Source organism: Pleuronectes platessa, chromosome 22 (genome assembly GCF_947347685.1).
Source record: "Pleuronectes platessa chromosome 22, fPlePla1.1, whole genome shotgun sequence".
Lineage (NCBI taxonomy): Eukaryota > Metazoa > Chordata > Actinopteri > Pleuronectiformes > Pleuronectidae > Pleuronectes > Pleuronectes platessa.
The window spans coordinates 2,775,078-2,800,683 of record NC_070647.1 but is presented as its reverse complement, the minus strand read 5'-3'; the positions used below and the strand labels follow the sequence as shown (position 1 = coordinate 2,800,683).

The 25,606-nt window shown below is 44.8% G+C and overlaps 7 non-coding genes across 7 annotated transcripts; all 7 read right to left on the bottom strand.

Annotated features, from left to right (window-relative positions):
• Positions 1 to 198: 198 nt before the first annotated feature.
• Positions 199 to 270, bottom strand: trnap-agg (transfer RNA proline (anticodon AGG)). The gene has a single exon. It is a non-coding gene; the product is annotated as a tRNA-Pro (tRNA).
• Positions 271 to 5,995: 5,725 nt separating this feature from the next.
• Positions 5,996 to 6,067, bottom strand: trnap-agg (transfer RNA proline (anticodon AGG)). Its single transcript has one exon. It is a non-coding gene; the product is annotated as a tRNA-Pro (tRNA).
• Positions 6,068 to 6,826: 759 nt separating this feature from the next.
• Positions 6,827 to 6,898, bottom strand: trnap-agg (transfer RNA proline (anticodon AGG)). Its single transcript has one exon. It is a non-coding gene; the product is annotated as a tRNA-Pro (tRNA).
• A 344-nt stretch (positions 6,899 to 7,242) lies between these two features.
• On the bottom strand, positions 7,243 to 7,314 carry trnap-cgg (transfer RNA proline (anticodon CGG)). The gene has a single exon. It is a non-coding gene; the product is annotated as a tRNA-Pro (tRNA).
• A 2,316-nt stretch (positions 7,315 to 9,630) lies between these two features.
• On the bottom strand, positions 9,631 to 9,702 carry trnap-ugg (transfer RNA proline (anticodon UGG)). The gene has a single exon. It is a non-coding gene; the product is annotated as a tRNA-Pro (tRNA).
• A 357-nt stretch (positions 9,703 to 10,059) lies between these two features.
• On the bottom strand, positions 10,060 to 10,131 carry trnap-agg (transfer RNA proline (anticodon AGG)). Its single transcript has one exon. It is a non-coding gene; the product is annotated as a tRNA-Pro (tRNA).
• Positions 10,132 to 10,482: 351 nt separating this feature from the next.
• trnap-ugg (transfer RNA proline (anticodon UGG)) lies at positions 10,483 to 10,552 on the bottom strand. The gene has a single exon. It is a non-coding gene; the product is annotated as a tRNA-Pro (tRNA).
• Positions 10,553 to 25,606: the final 15,054 nt, after the last annotated feature.

The window sequence follows — 25,606 nt, the reverse complement described above, 5'->3', positions numbered from 1 at the left end:
AAGGCTTCATATTGATATCTCCATTGTATGTCTCTAAAGAGTCTGACATATTTCATTTGCGATTTTTCAGTAACCCTCTTTTCAGAGATAACCATTGGGTCTACATTGATCCATAGAACATATCCAAATTCTAGGTCAATTCATTATAACTAAGTATGATAGTCCATCTTCAGGGAAAGATTGGAGACAATGCTGAAAGGGCTCGTCCGGGATTTGAACCCGGGACCTCTCGCACCCTAAGCGAGAATCATACCCCTAGACCAACGAGCCATGTAAAAGAAACCTTTCCGAAAGCATCCATTTCGGCCAGCGCTGTTGGATGTTGACTAAGTTGGAATAATACATCCTGGCCTTTCATTTCTGTAACATCAATAAAATGAGTACACTACTGACTTCCGCTAACAATGTGAGCAACAATTAACCTCCAATGGCTGTAAATTGATATCTCCATTGTATGTCTCTAAAGAGTCTGACACATTTCATTTGCGATTTTTCAGTAACGCTCTTTTCAGAGATAACCATTGGGGTCTACATTGATCTATAGAACATATCCAAATTCTAGGTCAATTCAATATAATTTAGTAATGATAGTCCATCTTAAGGGAAAGATTGCAGACAATGCTGAAAGGGCTCGTCCGGGATCTCTCGCACCCTAAGCGAGAATCATACCCCTAGACCAACAAGCCATGTAAAAGAGACCTTTCCGAAAGCATCCATTTCGGCCAGCGCTGTTGGATGTTGATTAAGTTGGAATAACACATCCTGGGCTTTCATTTCTGTAACATCAATAAAATCAGTACACTACTGACTTCCACTAACAATGTGAGCAACAATTAACCTCCAAAGGCTGTATATTGATATCTCCATTGTATATCTCCAAAGAGTCTGACATATTTCCATTGCGATTTTTCAGTAACGCTCTTTTCAGAGATATCCATTGGGGTCTACATTGATCTATAGAACATATCCAAATTCTAGGTCAATTCAATATAACTTAGTATGATTGTCCATCTTCAGATAACTGCTTCGTGGAGGCTGACGTCATTACGGTAAGCGTGCTGTGTCATTTCCTGTTTTCTTGCCACTGGTGGTGGTCGCTCTGCGAATTAGCTCCGCTGCTAAAACACAACTGTTTCTCTGTAGCACTACGGCTAAAATCACCGGTCTGTAGTTAAACACTCGCACATACCAACCCTTACTCTATCGTGCTTAGTGATTCTGTGTTCTGTTTGAGCTCACCCTCGCAGCTCTATAGCAGCGATGTCTTCTCTCTCTCCCTGTTGCTCCACTGCTCTCTCTTGCTCCGAGTGTCTTATGTTTACGTACTCCTCTGCCTCCCTTAACAGTAGAGGTAGTTGTAATAAATGTAGTGTGTTGATAGCGATGGAGGCTCGGCTTAGTGACTTAGAAGCTCGGCTCAGCAGCTTAGAAACTCCGTTAGCTGTAGTTAGCCGGCTCCCGCTAGCCGCCGAGCCACCTAGCTTATCACGTGGCTTAGCCTTAACTAGCAGTCCCCAGACTAGTCCCGTGCAGCCGGGAGCGCAGGGCAGCTGGGTGACAACCCGGAGGGGGCATAGTGCTAGACTTAAAAAGCCCACGATTAAAGAGCCACCAGCTCACGTTTCAAATAGATTCGCTCCACTCAGCGAGGCACCCGCTGATAAACAGACTCTGATTATTGGCGACTCGGTTCTGAGAAACGTCAGGTTAGCGACACCAGCGACTATAGTTAATTGTATCCCAGGGGCCAGAGCCGGCGACATCGAATCTAAACTTAAGTTAATGGCTAAAACTAAAAAAGGTAAATACAATAAAATCGTAATTCACGTCGGCAGCAACGACTCCCGGCTTCGCATGTCGGAGATCACTAAAGTTAATGTTGAGTTCGTGTCTGCTTTTGCTAAAACGATGTCGGACAAAGTAGTTTTCTCTGGCCCGCTCCCTAATACAACAGGTGACGACATGTTTAGCCGCATGTTGTCTTTTAACCGCTGGCTGTCGAAGTGGTGTCCTGTAAACGGCGTGGGCTTTATAGATAATTGGCTAACTTTTTCGACAAAACCTGGTCTTGTTAGGAGAGACGGCGTTCATCCCACTTGGGATGGAGCAGCTCTCTTATCTAGGAATATTACTCAGTCTATTACATGACAACCCATAGTTGGGACCAGGAAGCAGAGCTGCAGTGCTAAACACTTCTCTGCGCTCCCTCTGGATCAATCACAAAACCCCATAGAGATTGTGTCTGTTCACCGTCCGATTAAATTATTGAAATTAAACAATAACAGAGCGAGAACTCCACACAAAAATTTAATACAAATAAAAACAACCTCTGAAACAATACAGGAAACCCAGACTTTTAAATGTGGTCTTTTAAACATTAGATCACTGGAAAAAAAAGCTCTTTTAGTTAATGAAATAGTCTCCGATTACAACATAGATTTACTGTCCCTCACTGAGACGTGGCTGCATCCTGATGAATATGTCAGTCTAAATGAATCTACTCCCCCCAGTCATATCAATTCACAGGTTCCTAGAGAAATTGGGCGAGGAGGTGGAGTTGCTGCTATTTTTAACTCCAGTCTATCAATTAATCCTAAACCTAAACTCAGCTACAAATCATTTGAATGTCTGGTTCTTAGTCTTCCACGCCAATCCAGGAACCACCAACAGCCAATCATATTTGCCGTAGTTTACCGTGCTCCCAGGGCTTATACTGAATTTTTAAAGGAATTCCCTGAGTTTTTATCAAACTTAGTCCTAAAGACCGATAAAATTATTATTGTTGGTGACTTTAATATTCATGTTGATAATAATAAAGATTGCCTTAGCGTAGCATTTATTTCAATACTAGACTCTATTGGTTTCAGTCAGTGTGTACACCAACCTACTCATTGTGGTAACCACACACTTGACCTTGTATTATCGTACGGTGTCGGAATTGAAAATTAAACAGTACTTCCGCGCAATCCAGTTCTATCAGACCATAATTTAATAACCTTTGATTTTTCAATAACTGAATATATGCCACTAATAAAAAATTCATTTTCTAGATGTCTACCTGATAGTGCTGTAGCTAAATTTAAGGAAATAATCCCAATTACATTTAAACCCGTATTAGCAGTAGATATAAACAACAAATTCTTTAAAACCCTGAGCTCCATTGAGATCGACCACCTCGTCGATAGCTCTGCAGACTCATTACGATTAACATTAGACTCAATAGCGCCTCTAAAAAAGAAAAATGTCAAACATAGTAAATTAGCTCCGTGGTATAATTCCCAGACAAATGAGTTAAAACAATTATCAAGAAAACTAGAAAGGAAGTGGCGCTCCAGCAACCATGTTGAAAATCTAATAGACTGGAAGAATAGTGTTAAAGAATATAAAAAGGCTCTCCACAAAGCAAGAGCCGCCTACTATTCAAAACTAATAGAAGAGAATAAAAACAACCCCAGGTTTCTCTTCAGCACTGCAGCCAGGCTGACAGAGAGTCACACCTCCACCGAACCCAGTATTCCTCGATCCCTAAATAGTAATATCTTTATGACCTTTTTTAATGATAAAATTCAAACTATTAGAAATAAAATCAACCATCTCCTGCCCTCAATTGGCACTAATACCCTCCCAACAACAGAGATCTCAGAAACGGCTGAGAATCCTACCCATTACTTAGACAGCTTCTCTCTGATCACCCGTGATCAGTTTACCAAATTAATCTCAGGTTCTAAACCAACAACTTGTATCTTAGATCCCATTCCTACCAAATTACTTAAAGAAATTCTGCCCCTAATTGATAGTTCGTTACTTAACATCATCAATCTGTCATTATCATCAGGTTATGTACCACAGTCTTTTAAAATAGCTGTCATCAAACCCCTACTCAAAAAACCCACCCTAGACCCAGAGGTTTTAGCCAATTACAGACCAATATCTAATCTCCCCTTCGTCTCTAAAATCTTAGAAAAAGTTGTTGCCAATCAGCTGTGTGAGTTTCTCCGGGAAAATAATATATATGAAGACTTTCAATCGGGGTTTAGAGCCAATCACAGTACAGCGACAGCCTTGGCAAAAGTCACTAATGACCTTTTAATAGCCTCAGATCAGGGACTTGTGTCTGTCCTCGTTCTGTTAGATCTCAGTGCAGCATTCGACACGATTGACCATCAAATTTTATTACAAAGACTCAAACAGTTAATTAACATTAATGGAACCGCCCTTAACTGGTTTAAATCGTATTTTTCTGAACGCTCCCAACTTGTGCAAATTAATGATGAGTCATCTGTGCGCACCAAAGTTAACCATGGTGTTCCACAGGGCTCTGTGCTCGGCCCAATTTTATTCTCATTATATATGCTTCCACTAGGAAACATTATCAGGACACACTCGGTAAATTTCCACTGCTATGCGGATGACACCCAGTTATATTTGTCAATAAAACCTGAACAAAGTAATCAATTAAATAAACTTCGAACATGTCTCAAGGACATAAAAACCTGGATGACCCGCACTTTTCTCTTATTAAACTCAGACAAAACAGAGGTTATAATACTTGGCCCTAAACACCTAAGATATGCATTATCTAATGATATAGCTGCGCTAGACGACATTGCCCTTGCTTCCAATGAAACAGTCAGGAACTTGGGAGTGATCTTTGATCCTGATTTATCCTTTAATTCTCACTTAAAACAAATTTCTAGGACCGCTTTTTTCCACTTACGTAATATTTCCAAAATTAGACATGTCCTTTCCCAAAAAGATGCAGAAAAACTAGTCCACGCCTTTGTTACATCGAGACTGGACTATTGTAATTCATTATTATCTGGCTCCAGCAGTAAGTCGTTAAAGACTCTACAGCTTGTCCAAAATGCCGCAGCACGTGTCCTGACGAGAACAAAGAGAAGAGAGCACATTTCTCCAGTATTAGCGTCGCTACACTGGCTTCCAGTTAAATCTAGAATAGAATTTAAAATTCTCCTCCTCACCTTCAAGGCCCTTAATAATATGGCGCCTTTTTACCTTAAAGAGCTGTAAGTACGTTATAAACCCGCTAGAGCACTCCGCTCCCAGAATTCAAGCCTACTTGTCGTCCCTAAATTCTCTAAAAAAAGAGTAGGAGCCAGAGCTTTTAGCCATCAAGCCCCTCGGCTGTGGAATAATCTACCACTTTCAGTTCGGGAGGCAGATACCATCTTTTCATTTAAGAGTAGACTCAAAACCTTCCTTTTTGATAAAGCTTATAGTTAGAGCTAATTAGTGCGCCAGAACGTTACTTGTTCTATTTTATGACACATGACACACGGAGCTTCTCTTTCCAGCTTCTCCTTCCTCTTCTCCATCCCTATCCCCCTTCCCCGGAATCCCTTTGCTTTGTCACCCGCAGATCCAGGGCCTCTGTGGCCGCACCATGGATTGCGGTTTGTGGATCGTACACCGGGGGTCGCGGTGGTGGATCCATTGTGGCGGATTCTGGGCTGATCGTGGTGCTGGTGGCGGACCCTGTGTCGCGTTGGCATTGGGCACGGGCGGTGGACCAGGACCGCGGTGGTGGCTTGTGATGGGTCCTGGTGGTCGGCGGTGGACGGTGACTGAGGACTGGAGTGGCGTCTGGTCTGGATGGTGGATCGTGGTCTAGATGGTTGCTGAGCATGGACTGTGATTGCAGCGGGACTGCTTGGCATGTCATGTTGGGGTTGTCCTTCGGGATGTCTACCCTCATCAAATGCTGCTAGAGACTTTGATTATTGATGATGTTTTCCTGCACGTGGCATCTATTGCACTTCTGTCCGTCCTGGGAGAGGGATCCCTCACATGTGGCTCTCTCTGAGGTTTCTACATATTTTTACCCTGTTAAAAGGGTTTTTAGTAGTTTTTCCTTACTCTTGCTGAGGGTTAAGGACAGAGGATGCCACACCCTGTTAAAGCCCTATGAGATGAATTGTAATTTGTGAATATGTGCTATACAAATAAAATTTGATTGATTGATTGAATGCTGAAAGGGCTCGTCCGGGATTTGAACCCGGGACCTCTCGCACCCTAAGCGAGAATCATACCCCTAGACCAACGAGCCATGTAAAAGAGACCTTTCCGAAAGCATCCATTTCGGCCAGCGCTGTTGGATGTTGACTAAGTTTGAATAATACATCCTGGCCTTTCATTTCTGTAACATCAATAAAATGAGTACACTACTGACTTCCGCTAACAATGTGAGCAACAATTAACCTCCAATGGCTGTAAATTGATATCTCCATTGTATGTCTCTAAAGAATCTGACACATTTCATTTGCGATTTTTCAGTAACGCTCTTTTCAGAGATAACCATTGGGGTCTACATTGATCTATAGAACATATCCAAATTCTAGGTCAATTCAATATAATTTAGTAATGATAGTCCATCTTAAGGGAAAGATTGGAGACATTGCTGAAAGGGTTCGTCCGGGATCTCTCGCACCCTAAGCGAGAATCATACCCCTAGACCAACGAGCCACATAAAAGAAGTCTGTTCGAAAACCTGTGAGTTCGGCAAGCGCTGTTGCATGTTGACTAAGTTGGAATAATACATCCTGGCCTTTCATTACTGTAACATCAATAAAATCAGTACACTACTGACTTCCGCTAACAACGTGAGCAACAATTAACCTCGAATGGCAGTATATTGATATCTCCAAAGAGTCTGACATATTTCCATCCCGATTTTTCAGTAACGCTCTTTTCAGAGATAACCATTGGGTCTACATTGATCCATAGAACATATCCAAATTCTAGGTCAATTCATTATAACTAAGTATGATAGTCCATCTTCAGGGAAAGATTGGAGACAATGCTGAAAGGGCTCGTCCGGGATTTGAACCCGGGACCTCTCGCACCCTAAGCGAGAATCATACCCCTAAACCAACGAGCCATATAAAAGAAGTCTGTTCGAAACCTGTGAGTTCGGCACGCGCTGTTGCATGTTGACTAAGTTGGAATAATACATCCTGGCCTTTCATTTCTGTAACATCAATAAAATCAGTACACTACTGACTTCCGCTAACAACGTGAGCAACAATTAACCTCGAATGGCAGTATATTGATATCTCCAAAGAGTCTTACATATTTCAATTGCGATTTTTCAGTAACCCTCTTTTCAGAGATAACCATTGGGGTCTACATTGATCTATAGAACATATCCAAATTCTCGGTCAACTCAATATAATTTAGTAATGATAGTCCATCTTAAGGGAAAGATTACAGACAATGCTGAAAGGGCTCGTCCGGGATTTGAACCCGGGACCTCTCGCACCCGAAGCGAGAATCATACCCCTAGACCAACGAGCCACATAAAAGAAACCTTTCGGAAAGCATCGACTTCGGCAAGCGCTGTTGCATGTTGACCAAATTGTAATGAAACATCCTGGCAATTCATTTCTCTAAAATCACTAAAATAAGTATACTATACCTATTGTCTCCTGCTGACAATTTTAGAAACTCTTAACCTCTCAAGGCAGTATGAAAGTTCATCTTCAGAGAAAGATTGGAGACATTGCTGAAAGGGTTCGTCCGGGATCTCTCGCACCCTAAGCGAGAATCATACGCCTAGACCAACGAGCCACATAAAAGAACCCTTTCGGAAAGCATAGACTTCGGCAAGTGCTGTTGCATGTTGACCAAGTTGGAATGAAACATCTTGGCCTTTCATTTCTGTAACATCAATAAAATCAGTGCACTAATGACTTCCGCTAACAATGTGAGCAACCATTAACCTCTAAAGGCTTCATATTGATATCTCCATTGTATGTCTCTAAAGAGTCTGACATATTTCATTTGCGATTTTTCAGTAACCCTCTTTTCAGAGATAACCATTGGGTCTACATTGATCCATAGAACATATCCAAATTCTAGGTCAATTCATTATAACTAAGTATGATAGTCCATCTTCAGGGAAAGATTGGAGACAATGCTGAAAGGGCTCGTCCGGGATTTGAACCCAGGACCTCTCGCACCCTAAGCGAGAATAATACCCCTAGACCAACAAGCCATGTAAAAGAGACATTTCCGAAAGCATCCATTTCGGCCAGCGCTGTTGGATGTTGACTAAGTTGAAATAACACATCCTGGCCTTTCATTTCTGTAACATCAATAAAATCAGTGCTCTACTGACTTCCGCTAACAATGTGAGCAACAATTAACCTCCAATGGCTGTAAATTGATATCTCCATTGTATGTCTCTAAAGAGTCTGACACATTTCATTCGCGATTTTTCAGTAACGCTCTTTTCAGAGATAACCATTGGGGTCTACATTGATCTATAGAACAAATCCAAATTCTAGGTCAATTCAATATAATTTAGTAATGATAGTCCATCTTAAGGCAAAGATTGCAGACAATGCTGAAAGGGCTCATCCCAGATTTGAACCCGGGACCTTTCGCACCCAAAGCGAGAATCATACCCCTAGACCAACGAGCCACATAAAAGAAGTCTGTTCGAAACCTGTGAGTTCGGCCAGCGCTGTTGGATGTTGACTCAGTTTGAATAATACATCCTGGCCTTTCATTTCTGTAACATCAATAAAATCATTACACTACTGACTTCCGCTAACAATGTGACCAACAATTAACCTCCAGTGGCTGTATATTGATATCTCCATTTTATATCTCTAAAGAGTCTGACATATTTCAATTGCGATTTTTCAGTAACCCTCTTTTCAGAGATAACCATTGGGGTCTACATTGATCTATAGAACATATCAAAATTCTAGGTCAATTCAATATAATTTAGTAATGATAGTCCATCTTCAGAGAAAGATTGGAGACATTGCTGAAAGGGCTCGTCCGGGATCTCTCGCACCCTAAGCGAGAATCATACCCCTAGACCAACAAGCCATGTAAAGGAGACCTTTCCGAAAGCATCCATTTCGGCCAGCGCTGTTGGATGTTGACTAAGTTGGAATAACACATCCTGGGCTTTCATTTCTGTAACATCAATAAAATCAGTGCACTACTGACTTCCGCTAACAATGTGAGCAACAATTAACCTCCAATGGATGTATATTGATATCTCTATTGTATATCTCAAAAGAGTATGATATATTTCAATTACGATTTTTCAGTAACCGTCTTTTCAGAGATCACCATTGGGGTCTACATTGATCTATAGAACATATCCAAATTCTAGGTCAATTCAGTATAATTTAGGAATGATAGTCCAACTTCAGGGAAAGATTGGAGACAATGCTGAAAGGGCTCGTTAGGGATTTTAACCCAGGACCTCTCACACCCAAAGCAAGAATCATACCCCTAGACCAACAAGGAACATAAAATAAACCTGTCAGAAAGCATCGACTTCGGCCAGCGCTGTTGGATGTTGACTCATTTGGAACAATACATCCTGGCCTTTCATTTCTGTAACATCAATAAAATCAGTACAGTACTGACTTCCGCTAACAATGTGAGCAACAATTAACCTCCAATGGCTGTATATTGATATCTCCAAGGAGTCTTACATATATCCATTGCGATTTTTCAGTAACGCTCTTTTCAGAGATAACCATTGGGTCTACATTGATCCATAGAACATATCCAAATTCTAGGTCAATTCAATAGAACTTAGTATGATAGTCCATCTTCAGGGAAAGATTGAAGACAATGCTGAAAGGGCTCGTCCGGGATTCAAACCCGGGACCTCTCGCACCCAAAGCGAGAATCATACCCCTAGACCAACGAGCCATGTAAAAGAGACCTTTCCGAAATCATCCATTTCGGCCAGCGCTGTCGGATGTTGACTAAGTTGGAATAACACATCCTGGACTTTCATTTCTATAACATCAATAAAATCAGTGCACTACTGACTTCCGCTAACAATGTGAGCAAGAATTAACCTCCAATGGCTGTATTTTGATATCTCCATTTTATATCTCTAAAGAGTCTGACATATTTCAATTGCGATTTTTCAGTAACCCTCTTTTCAGAGATAACCATTGGAGTCTACATTGATCTATAGAACATATCCAAATTCTAGGTCAATTCAATATAATTTAGTAATGATAGTCCATCTTCAGGGAAAGATTGGAGACAATTCTGAAAGGGCTCGTCCGGGATTTGAACCCGGGACCTCTCGCATCCTAAGCAAGAATCATACCCCTAGACCAACGAGCCACATAAAATAACCGTTTCAGAAAGCATCGACTTTGGCCAGCGCTGTTGGATGTTGACTAAGTTGGAATAATATATACTGGGCTTTCATTTCTGTAACATCAATAAAATCAGTACACTACTGACTTCCGCTAACAATGTGAGCAAAATTTAACCTCCAATGGATGTATATCTATATCTCCATTTTATTTCTCTAAAGAGACTGACATATTTCAATTGCAATTTTTCATTAACACTCTTTTCAGAGATAACCATTGGGGTCTACGTTGATCTATACATCTTATCCAAATTCTAGGTGAATTTAATATAACTTGAAAGTCCATCTTCAGGGAAAGATTGGAGGCAATGCTGAAAGGGCTCGTCCGGGATTTGAACCCGGGACCTCGCACCCAAAGCGAGAATCATACCCCTAGACCAACGAGCCACATAAAAGACGTCTGTTCGAAACCTGGGAGTTCGGCAAGCGCTGTTGCATGTTGACTAAGTTGGAATAATACATCCTGGCCTTTCTTTTCTGTAACATCCATAAAATCAGTACACTACTGACTTCTGCTAACAACATGAGCAATAAATAACATCTAATGGCAGTATATTGATATCTCCAAAGAGTCTGACATATTTCCATCGCGATTTTTCAGTAACGCTCTTTTCATTTTTTTTTTTTTTTTTTTTTTATTAATATTTTTATTAGGAGGTAAGGCACAGTAGGACAGAAATCAATGTCAAATTTACATTGGGTATCATAAAATCTCAGCACGACAATCAGCAATACACAAAGACATTGATACCACAAAAACATTGCGCATCTTGATCAAGAGTAGTATATACAGTCTTCCTCCTAGGAAGTTTTTCTTATTTTATGGACCACATGAACGTGGTCCAGCAAACAACACATTACACAACTCAATGAAAACAACAACAATAATGATAGATAGATAACTGGAAATTATATTAAGTAACAATTAAGTATTAAAGCTGCACAGTATAAACAAATTAAAAGGAAAGAAAAAATAAAATATACATAAATAAAAAAATATATATATATAAATAAAATAAATAAATAAATGAATGAATAAAAAGGAAGAAGAAAGAGAGAAAAGAGAGAGAGAGGGGGGGTTCCGTCAATCAGGGGGCAGGGACTGGAGAGAGTGGAAGAATGTAAGAAAGGGAAGCCACTTACTATAAAATTTGTTAGAGCTGCCTTTTACTGAATATCTGATCTTTTCCAGCTTTAGAAGAGACATGGTGTCGTTGAGCCACTGAGTACTAGAGGGAGCTTTAGTCGACTTCCAGTGGAAAAGAAGATGGCGTCTTGCCAGTAAGGAAGTAAAAGCTAAAATGTCTAATTGTGTAGAGGTAAACCGGTTATGGTTCTCTGGGAGCCCGAATATGGCAACATGGGGGGAGACTTTTATAGTCACTGAGAGTATTTTTGACATGGTGTCAAAATAATTCAGCCAAAAGCAAGAGAGTAGCGGACAAGAGTAGAACATATGGGTTAAATTGCAGGATGAGGCATGACATTTGTCGCATTTGTCAGTGATACTGGGATAGATTTTCGACAGTCGCGCTTTAGAAAAGTGGACTCTAAACACTACTTTAAACTGTATAAGTGTGAGACGAGCGCAGGATGAACTTGTGTGAATTTTCTTAAGAGCAGTGTCCCACCAGTCATCCTCCAAATTCAGATCTAGTTCATCTTCCCAGGCAGCCCTAATTTTAGTAACTGGAGAGCAATCAAAGGACAGAAGTTCATTATAAACTTTAGAGATGAGTGATTTTTGAAGTGGATCGTGGTTTAAGAGCACCTCCCACTGTAGGGTCGGCGGCGAGGAGGGAAAAACTGGAAACAATGCTTTAGCGCAGTGTCTAATTTGAAAGTATCGAAAGAGATGAGAAGGTGGGAGATGAAATTCTCCTGAGAGATCTGTAAAGCTAAGAAAAATACCATCCTTGTAAAGATCTTCAAAACATTTCAGGCCTTTATTATGCCATGTGAGAAAGGTTGAATCTGTGAGCGGAGGTCGAAATAAATGATTGTTCAGTAAAGGAGCTAAAGTAGATGTTGATTTAAATTTGAAGTGTTTCCTAAACTGATACCAAATTTTAAGTGTGGAGTGGACCACTTGATTATTTGTGAAGCCAGAGAGGTTGGATGGAATAGAAGAAGTAAGTAGAGCAGGTAAGGAGGATGAAACACATGACTGTGCCTCCAGGTGACACCATGGCAGATTCACTGACTTGAACCAAAATGACATTTTTTGAATATGTGTCGCCCAATAATACAGTTGGAAATTCGGAAGTGCCAATCCGCCATTGAATTTACATCTCTGAAGTGTGGATTTGCGGAGTAACGCTCTTTTCAGAGATAACCATTGGGGTCTACATCGAGCTATAGAACATATCCAAATTCTAGGTCAATTCAATATAACTAAGTATGATTGTCCATCTTCAGAGAAAGATTGGAGACATTGCTGTAAGTGCTCGTCCGGGATTTGAACCCGGGACCTCTCGCACCCCTAGACAAATGAGCCATGTAAAAGAGACCTTTCCGAAAGCATCCATTTCGGCCAGCGCTGTTGCATGTTGACTAAGTTGGAATAACACATCCTGGCCTTTCATTTCTGTAACATCCATAAAATCAGTACACTACTGACTTCTACTAACAACGTGAGCAATAAATAACATCTAATGGCAGTATATTGATATCTCCAAAGAGTCTGACATATTTCCATCGCGATTTTTCTGTAACGCTTTTTTCAGAGATAACCACTGGGGTCTATATTGATCTATAGAACATATCCAAATTCTAGGTCAATTCAATATAACTTAGTATGATTGTCCATCTTCAGGGAAAGATTGGAGACATTGCTGAAAGGGTTCGTCCGGGATTTTAACCCGGGACCTCTCGCACCGTAAGCGAGAATCATATGCCTAGACCAACGAGCCACATAAAAGAGCACTTTTCAAAAGCATCCTTTTCGGCCAGCGCTGTTGGATGTTGACTAAGTTGGAATAATACATCCTGGCCTTTCATTTCTGTAACATCAATAAATCTGCGGAGAGACCAAGCACCAGCACCGGCCGTGCCCGGAGACCCACACTTAAGCCCCCGTCCTGAGTGTTATCACCCATGGGCCTGGGTTAAAGAGCCTCGCGCTCTTGGTTCTCCATTTCACACTTGGTCAGATTTCGCTGAACCGGGCCTCCAAGTAGAGACCAAGCACCAGCACCGGCCGTGCCTGAGAACCCACACTTAAGCCCCCGTCCTGAGTGCTGAAAATGCCTTGAAATGTCTCACTCTTTGTGTTAGGGAAAGATAGAATACTTGGGACACTTCTATGCACTTTACCTTATAGCAAAAATGCCTAGAAATGTCCCACACGTTTTCATGGGGAAAAATACAAAACATGGGTGAAAAAACCTCCAGATATGGCTGAGTCCGGGGACCCACTCCAAAGCCCACACCCTGAGTGCTGAAAATGCCTAGAAATGTTCCTTACTAGGGTTTACGGAAGTAAAATATTTGGGTCTCTGTCTGAGTAATTCTAAAGGAAACATTCCTATTATCCTCTCCAAAGGAAACACTCCTATGCTTATCTCGAAAGGATCCTTGGATCCCGTTCTTTCCCATGTTTCCTATGGTTATCTCCAAAGGAATCAAAGGAAACATATATATATATCAGTTTCCTGTGTTTAGATCTCTTTCTTAGTCACATTTCACTGAACTGGGCCTACACGGAGAGACCAAGCAACAGCACCGGCCGTGCCCGGAGACCCACACTTAAGCCCCCGTCCTGAGTGTTATCACCCATGGGCCTGGGTTAAAGAGCCTCGCGCTCTTGGTTCTCCATTCCACACTTGGTCAGATTTCGCTGAGCCGGGCCTCCAGGGACAGACCCAGCACCAGCACCGGCCGTGCCCGGAGACCCACACATAAGCCCCCGTCCTGAGTGTTATCACCCATGGGCCTGGGTTAAAGAGCCTCGCGCCCTTGGTTCTCCATTTCACACTTGGTCAGATTTCGCTGACCCGGGCCTCCAAGTAGAGACCAAGCACCAGCACCGGCCGTGCCTGAGAACCGACACTTAAGCCCCCGTCCTGAGTGCTGAAAATGCCTAGAAATGTCTCACTCTTTGTGTTAGGGAAAGATAGAATACTTGGGACACTTCTAGGCACTTTACATTATAGCAAAAATGCCTAGAAATATCCCATACTAGGGTTTACGGAAGTACAATATTTGGGTCTCTGTCTGAGTAATTCTAAAGGAAACATTCCTATTATCCTCTCCAAAGGAAACACTCCTGTGCTTATCTCTAAAGGATCCTCGGATCCTGTTCTTACCCATGTTTCCTATGGTTATCTCCAAAGGAATCAAAGGAAACATATGTATATCAGTTTCCTGTGTTTAGATCTCTTTCTTAGTCACATTTCACTGAACCGGGCCTACACGGAGAGACCAAGCACCAGCACCGTCCGTGCCCGGGGACCCACACTTAAGCCCCCGTCCTGAGTGTTATCACCCATGGGCCTGGGTTAAAGAGGCTCGCGCTCTTGGTTCTCCATTCCACACTTGGTCAGATTTCGCTGACCCGGGCCTCCAAGTAGAGACCAAGCACCAGCACCGGCCGTGCCTGAGAACCGACACTTAAGCCCCCGTCCTGAGTGCTGAAAATGCCTAGAAATGTCTCACTCTGTGTTAGGGAAAGATACAATATTTGGGACACTTCTAGGCAATTTACATTATAGCAAAAATGCCTGGAAATGTCCCACACGTTTTCATGGGGAAAAATACAAAATATGGGAGAAAAAACCTCCAGATATGGCTGAGCCCGGGGACCCACTCTAAAGCCCACACCCTGAGTGCTGAAAATAACTAGAAATGTTCCACTCTTTGTGTTAGGTAAAAATACAATACATGGGACATTTTTAGGCACTTTACATTACAGCAAAATGCCTAGAAATGTCCCATACTAGGGTTTACGAAAGTACAATATTTGGGTCTCTGTCTGAGTAATTCTAAAGGAAACATTCCTATTATCCTCTCCAAAGGAAACACTCCTATGCTTATCTCGAAAGGATCCTTGGATCCCGTTCATACCCATGTTTCCTATGGTTATCTCCAAAGGAATCAAACGAAACATATGTATATCAGTTTCCTGTGTTTAGATCTCTTTCTTAGTCACATTACACTGAACTGGGCCTACACGGAGAGACCAAGCACCAGCACCGGCCGTGCCCGGAGACCCACACTTAAGCCCCGGTCCTGAGTGTTATCACCCATGGGCCTGGGTTAAAGAGCCTCGCGCTCTTGGTTTTCCATTCCACACTTAGTCAGATTTTGCTGAGCCGGGCCTCCAGGGACAGACCAAGCACCAGCACCGGCCGTGCCCAGGGATCCTCACTTAAGCCCCCCCCGTCCTGAGCGTAATCACCCATGGGCCTGGGTTAAAGAGCCTCGCGCCCTTGGTTCTCCATTCCACACTTGGTCAGATTTCGCTGACCCGGGCCTCCAAGGAGAGACCAAGCACCAGCACTGGCCGTGCCCGAGGACCCACACTTAAGCCCCCGTCCTGAGTGCTTAAAATGCCTAGAAATGTGTCACTCTTTGTGTTAGAGAAAGATAGACTACTTGGGACACTTCTAGGCACTTTACATTATAGCAAAAATGCCTAGAAATATCCCATACTAGGGTTTACGGAAGTACAATATTTGGGTCTCTGTCTGAGTAATTCTAAAGGAAACATTCCTATTATCCTCTCCAAAGGAAACACTCCTGTGCTTATCTCTAAAGGATCCTCGGATCCCGTTCTTACCCATGTTTCCTATGGTTATCTCCAAAGGAATCAAAGGAAACATATGTATATCAGTTTTCTGTGTTTAGATCTCTTTCTTAGTCACATTTCACTGAACCGGGCCTACACGGAGAGACCAAGCACCAGCACCGGCCGTGCCCAGGGACCCACACTTAAGCCCCCGTCCTGAGTGTTATCACCCATGGGCCTGGGTTAAAGAGCCTCGCGCTCTTGGTTCTCCATTCCACACTTGGTCAGATTTCGCTGACCCGGGCCTCCAAGTAGAGACCAAGCACCAGCACCGGCCGTGCCTGAGAACCGACACTTAAGCCCCCGTCCTGAGTGCTGAAAATGCCTAGAAATGTCTCACTCTGTGTTAGGGAAAGATACAATACTTGGGAGACTTCTAGGCAATTTACATTATAGCAAAAATGCCTGGAAATGTCCCACACGTTTTCATGGGGAAAAATACAAAACATGGGAGAAAAAACCTCCAGATATGGCTGAGCCCGGGGACCCACTCCAAAGCCCACACCCTGAGTGCTGAAAATGCCTAGAAATGTTCCTTACCAGGGTTTACGGAAGTAAAATATTTGGGTCTCTGTCTGAGTAATTCTAAAGGAAACATTCCTATTATCCTCTCCAAAGGAAACACTCCTATGCTTATCTCGAAAGGATCCTTGGATCCCGTTCTTACCCATGTTTCCTATGGTTATCTCCAAAGGAATCAAAGGAAACATATATATATCAGTTTCCTTTGTTTAGATCTCTTTCTTTTTCACATTTCACTGAACTGGGCCTACACGGAGAGACCAAGCAACAGCACCGGCCGTGCCCGGAGACCCACACTTAAGCCCCCGTCCTGAGTGTTATCACCCATGGGCCTGGGTTAAAGAGCCTCGCGCTCTTGGTTCTCCATTCCACACTTGGTCAGATTTCGCTGATCCGGGCCTCCAGGGACAGACCCAGCACCAGCACCGGCCGTGCCCGGAGACCCACACTTAAGCCCCCGTCCTGAGTGTTATCACCCATGGGCCTGGGTTAAAGAGCCTCACGCCCTTGGTTCTCCATTTCACACTTGGTCAGATTTCGCTGACCCGGGCCTCCAAGTAGAGACCAAGCACCAGCACCGGCCGTGCCTGAGAACCGACACTTAAGCCCCCGTCCTGAGTGCTGAAAATGCCTAGAAATGTCTCACTCTTTGTGTTAGGGAAAGATAGAATACTTGGGACACTTCTAGTCACTTTACATTATAGTAAAAATGCCTAGAAATGTCCCATACGTTTTCATGGGGAAAAATACAAAACATGGGAGAAAAAACCTCCAGATATGGCTGAGCCCGGGGACCCACTCTAAAGCCCACACCCTGAGTGCTGAAAATAACTAGAAATGTTCCACTCTTTGTGTTAGGTAAAAATACAATACATGGGACATTTGTAGGCACTTTACATTACAGCAAAATGCCTAGAAATGTCCCATACTAGGGTTTACGAAAGTACAATATTTGGGTCTCTGTCTGAGTAATTCTAAAGGAAACATTCCTATTATCCTCTCCAAAGGAAACACTCCTATGCTTATCTCGAAAGGATCCTTGGATCCCGTTCATACCCATGTTTCCTATGGTTATCTCCAAAGGAATCAAACGAAACATATGTATATCAGTTTCCTGTGTTTAGATCTCTTTCTTAGTCACATTACACTGAACTGGGCCTACACGGAGAGACCAAGCACCAGCACCGGCCGTGCCCGGAGACCCACACTTAAGCCCCGGTCCTGAGTGTTATCACCCATGGGCCTGGGTTAAAGAGCCTCGCGCTCTTGGTTTTCCATTCCACACTTAGTCAGATTTTGCTGAGCCGGGCCTCCAGGGACAGACCAAGCACCAGCACCGGCCGTGCCCAGGGATCCTCACTTAAGCCCCCCCCGTCCTGAGCGTAATCACCCATGGGCCTGGGTTAAAGAGCCTCGCGCCCTTGGTTCTCCATTCCACACTTGGTCAGATTTCGCTGAGCCGGGCCTCCAGGGACAGACCCAGCACCAGCACCGGACGTGCCCGGGGACCCACACTTAAGCCCCCCTGTCCTGAGTGATCACCCATGGGCCTGGGTTAAAGATCCTCGCGCCCTTGGTTCTCCATTCCACACTTGGTCAGATTTCGCTGAGCCGGGCCTCCAGGGACAGACCAAGCACCAGCACCGGCCGCTCCCGGGGACCCTCACTTAAGCCCCCCCCGTCCTGAGCATAATCATCCATGGGCCTGGGTTAAAGAGCCTCGCGCCCTTGGTTCTCCATTACACACTTGGTCAGATTTCGCTGAGCCGGGCCTCCAGGGACAGACCCAGCACCAGCACCGGCCGTGCCCGGGGACCCACACTTAAGCCCCCCTGTCCTGAGTGATCACCCAAGGGCCTGGGTTAAAGAGCCTCGCGCTCTTGGTTCTCCATTCCACACTTAGTCAGATTTCGCTGACCCGGGCCTCCAAGGAGAGACCAAGCACCAGCACTGGCCGTGCCCGAGGACCCACACTTAAGCCCCCGTTCTGAGTGCTTAAAATGCCTAGAAATGTCTCACTCTTTGTGTTAGGGAAAGATAGACTACTTGGGACACTTCTAGGCACTTTACATTATAGCAAAAATGCCTAGAAATATCCCATACTAGGGTTTACGGAAGTACAATATTTGGGTCTCTGTCTGAGTAATTCTAAAGGAAACATTCCTATTATCCTCTCCAAAGGAAACACTCCTGTGCTTATCTCTAAAGGATCCTCGGATCCCGTTCTTACCCATGTTTTCTATGGTTATCTCCAAAGGAATCAAAGGAAACATATGTATATCAGTTTTCTGTGTTTAGATCTCTTTCTTAGTCACATTTCACTGAACCGGGCCTACACGGAGAGACCAAGCACCAGCACCGGCCGTGCCCGGGGACCCACACTTAAGCCCCCGTCCTGAGTGTTATCACCCATGGGCCTGGGTTAAAGAGCCTCGCGCTCTTGGTTCTCCATTCCACACTTGGTCAGATTTCGCTGACCCGGGCCTCCAAGTAGAGACCAAGCACCAGCACCGGCCGTGCCTGAGAACCGACACTTAAGCCCCCGTCCTGAGTGCTGAAAATGCCTAGAAATGTCTCACTCTGTGTTAGGGAAAGATACAATACTTGGGAGACTTCTAGGCAATTTACATTATAGCAAAAATGCCTGGAAATGTCCCACACGTTTTCATGGGGAAAAATACAAAACATGGGAGAAAAAACCTCCAGATATGGCTGAGCCCGGGGACCCACTCCAAAGCCCACACCCTGAGTGCTGAAAATGCCTAGAAATGTTCCTTACCAGGGTTTACGGAAGTAAAATATTTGGGTCTCTGTCTGAGTAATTCTAAAGGAAACATTCCTATTATCCTCTCCAAAGGAAACACTCCTATGCTTATCTCGAAAGGATCCTTGGATCCCGTTCTTACCCATGTTTCCTATGGTTATCTCCAAAGGAATCAAAGGAAACATATATATATCAGTTTCCTTTGTTTAGATCTCTTTCTTTGTCACATTTCACTGAACTGGGCCTACACGGAGAGACCAAGCAACAGCACCGGCCGTGCCCGGAGACCCACACTTAAGCCCCCGTCCTGAGTGTTATCACCCATGGGCCTGGGTTAAAGAGCCTCGCGCCCTTGGTTCTCCATTTCACACTTGGTCAGATTTCGCTGACCCGGGCCTCCAAGTAGAGACCAAGCACCAGCACCGGCCGTGCCTGAGAACCGACACTTAAGCCCCCGTCCTGAGTGCTGAAAATGCCTAGAAATGTCTCACTCTTTGTGTTAGGGAAAGATAGAATACTTGGGACACTTCTAGTCACTTTACATTATAGTAAAAATGCCTAGAAATGTCCCATACGTTTTCATGGGGAAAAATACAAAACATGGGAGAAAAAACCTCCAGATATGGCTGAGCCCGGGGACCCACTCTAAAGCCCACACCCTGAGTGCTGAAAATAACTAGAAATGTTCCACTCTTTGTGTTAGGTAAAAATACAATACATGGGACATTTGTAGGCACTTTACATTACAGCAAAATGCCTAGAAATGTCCCATACTAGGGTTTACGAAAGTACAATATTTGGGTCTCTGTCTGAGTAATTCTAAAGGAAACATTCCTATTATCCTCTCCAAAGGAAACACTCCTATGCTTATCTCGAAAGGATCCTTGGATCCCGTTCATACCCATGTTTCCTATGGTTATCTCCAAAGGAATCAAACGAAACATATGTATATCAGTTTCCTGTGTTTAGATCTCTTTCTTAGTCACATTACACTGAACTGGGCCTACACGGAGAGACCAAGCACCAGCACCGGCCGTGCCCGGAGACCCACACTTAAGCCCCGGTCCTGAGTGTTATCACCCATGGGCCTGGGTTAAAGAGCCTCGCGCTCTTGGTTTTCCATTCCACACTTAGTCAGATTTTGCTGAGCCGGGCCTCCAGGGACAGACCAAGCACCAGCACCGGCCGTGCCCAGGGATCCTCACTTAAGCCCCCCCCGTCCTGAGCGTAATCACCCATGGGCCTGGGTTAAAGAGCCTCGCGCCCTTGGTTCTCCATTCCACACTTGGTCAGATTTCGCTGAGCCGGGCCTCCAGGGACAGACCCAGCACCAGCACCGGACGTGCCCGGGGACCCACACTTAAGCCCCCCTGTCCTGAGTGATCACCCATGGGCCTGGGTTAAAGATCCTCGCGCCCTTGGTTCTCCATTCCACACTTGGTCAGATTTCGCTGAGCCGGGCCTCCAGGGACAGACCAAGCACCAGCACCGGCCGCTCCCGGGGACCCTCACTTAAGCCCCCCCCGTCCTGAGCGTAATCATCCATGGGCCTGGGTTAAAGAGCCTCGCGCCCTTGGTTCTCCATTCCACACTTGGTCAGATTTCGCTGAGCCGGGCCTCCAGGGACAGACCCAGCACCAGCACCGGCCGTGCCCGGGGACCCACACTTAAGCCCCCCTGTCCTGAGTGATCACCCAAGGGCCTGGGTTAAAGAGCCTCGCGCTCTTGGTTCTCCATTCCACACTTAGTCAGATTTCGCTGACCCGGGCCTCCAAGGAGAGACCAAGCACCAGCACTGGCCGTGCCCGAGGACCCACACTTAAGCCCCCGTCCTGAGTGCTTAAAATGCCTAGAAATGTCTCACTCTTTGTGTTAGGGAAAGATAGACTACTTGGGACACTTCTAGGCACTTTACATTATAGCAAAAATGCCTAGAAATATCCCATACTAGGGTTTACGGAAGTACAATATTTGGGTCTCTGTCTGAGTAATTCTAAAGGAAACATTCCTATTATCCTCTCCAAAGGAAACACTCCTGTGCTTATCTCTAAAGGATCCTCGGATCCCGTTCTTACCCATGTTTCCTATGGTTATCTCCAAAGGAATCAAAGGAAACATATGTATATCAGTTTTCTGTGTTTAGATCTCTTTCTTAGTCACATTTCACTGAACCGGGCCTACACGGAGAGACCAAGCACCAGCACCAGCCGTGCCCGGGGACCCACACTTAAGCCCCCGTCCTGAGTGTTATCACCCATGGGCCTGGGTTAAAGAGCCTCGCGCTCTTGGTTCTCCATTCCACACTTGGTCAGATTTCGCTGACCCGGGCCTCCAAGTAGAGATCAAGCACCAGCACCGGCCGTGCCTGAGAACCGACACTTAAGCCCCCGTCCTGAGTGCTGAAAATGCCTAGAAATGTCTCACTCTGTGTTAGGGAAAGATACAATACTTGGGAGACTTCTAGGCAATTTACATTATAGCAAAAATGCCTGGAAATGTCCCACACGTTTTCATGGGGAAAAATACAAAACATGGGAGAAAAAACCTCCAGATATGGCTGAGCCCGGGGACCCACTCCAAAGCCCACACCCTGAGTGCTGAAAATGCCTAGAAATGTTCCTTACCAGGGTTTTACAGAAGTAAAATATTTGGGTCTCTGTCTGAGTAATTCTAAAGGAAACATTCCTATTATCCTCTCCAAAGGAAACACTCCTATGCTTATCTCGAAAGGATCCTTGGATCCCGTTCTTACCCATGTTTCCTATGGTTATCTCCAAAGGAATCAAAGGAAACATATATATATCAGTTTCCTTTGTTTAGATCTCTTTCTTTGTCACATTTCACTGAACTGGGCCTACACGGAGAGACCAAGCAACAGCACCGGCCGTGCCCGGAGACCCACACTTAAGCCCCCGTCCTGAGTGTTATCACCCATGGGCCTGGGTTAAAGAGCCCCGCGCTCTTGGTTCTCCATTCCACACTTGGTCAGATTTCGCTGATCCGGGCCTCCAGGGACAGACCCAGCACCAGCACCGGCCGTGCCCGGAGACCCACACTTAAGCCCCCGTCCTGAGTGTTATCACCCATGGGCCTGGGTTAAAGAGCCTCGCGCCCTTGGTTCTCCATTTCACACTTGGTCAGATTTCGCTGACCCGGGCCTCCAAGTAGAGACCAAGCACCAGCACCGGCCGTGCCTGAGAACCGACACTTAAGCCCCCGTCCTGAGTGCTGAAAATGCCTAGAAATGTCTCACTCTTTGTGTTAGGGAAAGATAGAATACTTGGGACACTTCTAGTCACTTTACATTATAGTAAAAATGCCTAGAAATGTCCCATACGTTTTCATGGGGAAAAATACAAAACATGGGAGAAAAAACCTCCAGATATGGCTGAGCCCGCGGACCCACTCTAAAGCCCACACCCTGAGTGCTGAAAATAACTAGAAATGTTCCACTCTTTGTGTTAGGTAAAAATACAATACATGGGACATTTGTAGGCACTTTACATTACAGCAAAATGCCTAGAAATGTCCCATACTAGGGTTTACGAAAGTACAATATTTGGGTCTCTGTCTGAGTAATTCTAAAGGAAACATTCCTATTATCCTCTCCAAAGGAAACACTCCTATGCTTATCTCGAAAGGATCCTTGGATCCCGTTCATACCCATGTTTCCTATGGTTATCTCCAAAGGAATCAAACGAAACATATGTATATCAGTTTCCTGTGTTTAGATCTCTTTCTTAGTCACATTACACTGAACTGGGCCTACACGGAGAGACCAAGCACCAGCACCGGCCGTGCCCGGGGACCCACACTTAAGCCCCCGTCCTGAGTGTTATCACCCATGGGCCTGGGTTAAAGAGCCTCGCGCTCTTGGTTCTCCATTCCACACTTGGTCAGATTTCGCTGACCCGGGCCTCCAAGTAGAGACCAAGCACCAGCACCGGCCGTGCCTGAGAACCGACACTTAAGCCCCCGTCCTGAGTGCTGAAAATGCCTAGAAATGTCTCACTCTGTGTTAGGGAAAGATACAATACTTGGGAGACTTCTAGGCAATTTACATTATAGCAAAAATGCCTGGAAATGTCCCACACGTTTTCATGGGGAAAAATACAAAACATGGGAGAAAAAACCTCCAGATATGGCTGAGCCCGGGGACCCACTCCAAAGCCCACACCCTGAGTGCTGAAAATGCCTAGAAATGTTCCTTACCAGGGTTTACGGAAGTAAAATATTTGGGTCTCTGTCTGAGTAATTCTAAAGGAAACATTCCTATTATCCTCTCCAAAGGAAACACTCCTATGCTTATCTCGAAAGGATCCTTGGATCCCGTTCTTACCCATGTTTCCTATGGTTATCTCCAAAGGAATCAAAGGAAACATATATATATCAGTTTCCTTTGTTTAGATCTCTTTCTTTGTCACATTTCACTGAACTGGGCCTACACGGAGAGACCAAGCAACAGCACCGGCCGTGCCCGGAGACCCACACTTAAGCCCCCGTCCTGAGTGTTATCACCCATGGGCCTGGGTTAAAGAGCCTCGCGCCCTTGGTTCTCCATTTCACACTTGGTCAGATTTCGCTGACCCGGGCCTCCAAGTAGAGACCAAGCACCAGCACCGGCCGTGCCTGAGAACCGACACTTAAGCCCCCGTCCTGAGTGCTGAAAATGGCTAGAAATGTCTCACTCTTTGTGTTAGGGAAAGGTAGAATACTTGGGACACTTCTAGTCACTTTACATTATAGTAAAAATGCCTAGAAATGTCCCATACGTTTTCATGGGGAAAAATACAAAACATGGGAGAAAAAACCTCCAGATATGGCTGAGGCCGGGGACCCACTCTAAAGCCCACACCCTGAGTGCTGAAAATAGCTAGAAATGTTCCACTCTTTGTGTTAGGTAAAAATACAATACATGGGACATTTGTAGGCACTTTACATTACAGCAAAATGCCTAGAAATGTCCCATACTAGGGTTTACGGAAGTACAATATTTGGGTCTCTGTCTGAGTAATTCTAAAGGAAACATTCCTATTATCCTCTCCAAAGGAAACACTCCTATGCTTATCTCGAAAGGATCCTTGGATCCCGTTCATACCCATGTTTCCTATGGTTATCTCCAAAGGAATCAAAGGAAACATATGTATATCAGTTTCCTGTGTTTAGATCTCTTTCTTAGTCACATTTCACTGAACCGGGCCTCCAAGTAGAGACCAAGCACCAGCACCGGCCGTGCCCGGAGACCCACACTTAAGCCCCCGTCCTGAGTGTTATCACCCATGGGCCTGGGTTAAAGAGCCTCGCGCTCTTGGTTCTCCATTCCACACTTGGTCAGATTTCGCTGAGCCTGGCCTGGCTGAGCCTGGCCTCTGGTGCTGGGACAGACCCAGCACCAGCACCGGCCGTGCCCGAGGACCCACACTTAAGCCCCCGTCCTGAGTGCTGAAAATGCCTAGAAATGTCTCACTATGTGTTAGGGAAAGATGCAATACTTGGGACACTTCTAGGCACTTTACATTATAGCAAAAATGCCTAGAAATGTCCCACACGTTTTCATGGGGAAAAATACAAAACATGGGAGAAAAAACCTCCAGATATGGCTGAGCCCGGGGACCCACTCCAAAGTCCACACCCTGAGTGCTGAAAATGTCTAGAAATGCTCCACTGTTTGTGTTAGGAAAAAATACAATACATGGGACATTTGTAGGCACTTTACATTACAGCAAAATGCCTAGAAATGTCTAGGATCTCTTTCTTAGTCACATTTCACTGAACCGGGCCTACACGGAGAGACCAAGCACCAGCACCGGCCGTGCCCGGGGACCCACACTTAAGCCCCCGTCCTGAGTGTTATCACCCATGGGCCTGGGTTAAAGAGCCTCGCGCTCTTGGTTCTCCATTCCACACTTGGTCAGATTTCGCTGACCCGGGCCTCCAAGTAGAGACCAAGCACCAGCACCGGCCGTGCCTGAGAACCGACACTTAAGCCCCCGTCCTGAGTGCTGAAAATGCCTAGAAATGTCTCACTCTGTGTTAGGGAAAGATACAATACTTGGGAGACTTCTAGGCAATTTACATTATAGCAAAAATGCCTGGAAATGTCCCACACGTTTTCATGGGGAAAAATACAAAACATGGGAGAAAAAACCTCCAGATACGGCTGAGCCCGGGGACCCACTCCAAAGCCCACACCCTGAGTGCTGAAAATGCCTAGAAATGTTCCTTACCAGGGTTTACGGAAGTAAAATATTTGGGTCTCTGTCTGAGTAATTCTAAAGGAAACATTCCTATTATCCTCTCCAAAGGAAACACTCCTATGCTTATCTCGAAAGGATCCTTGGATCCCGTTCTTACCCATGTTTCCTAT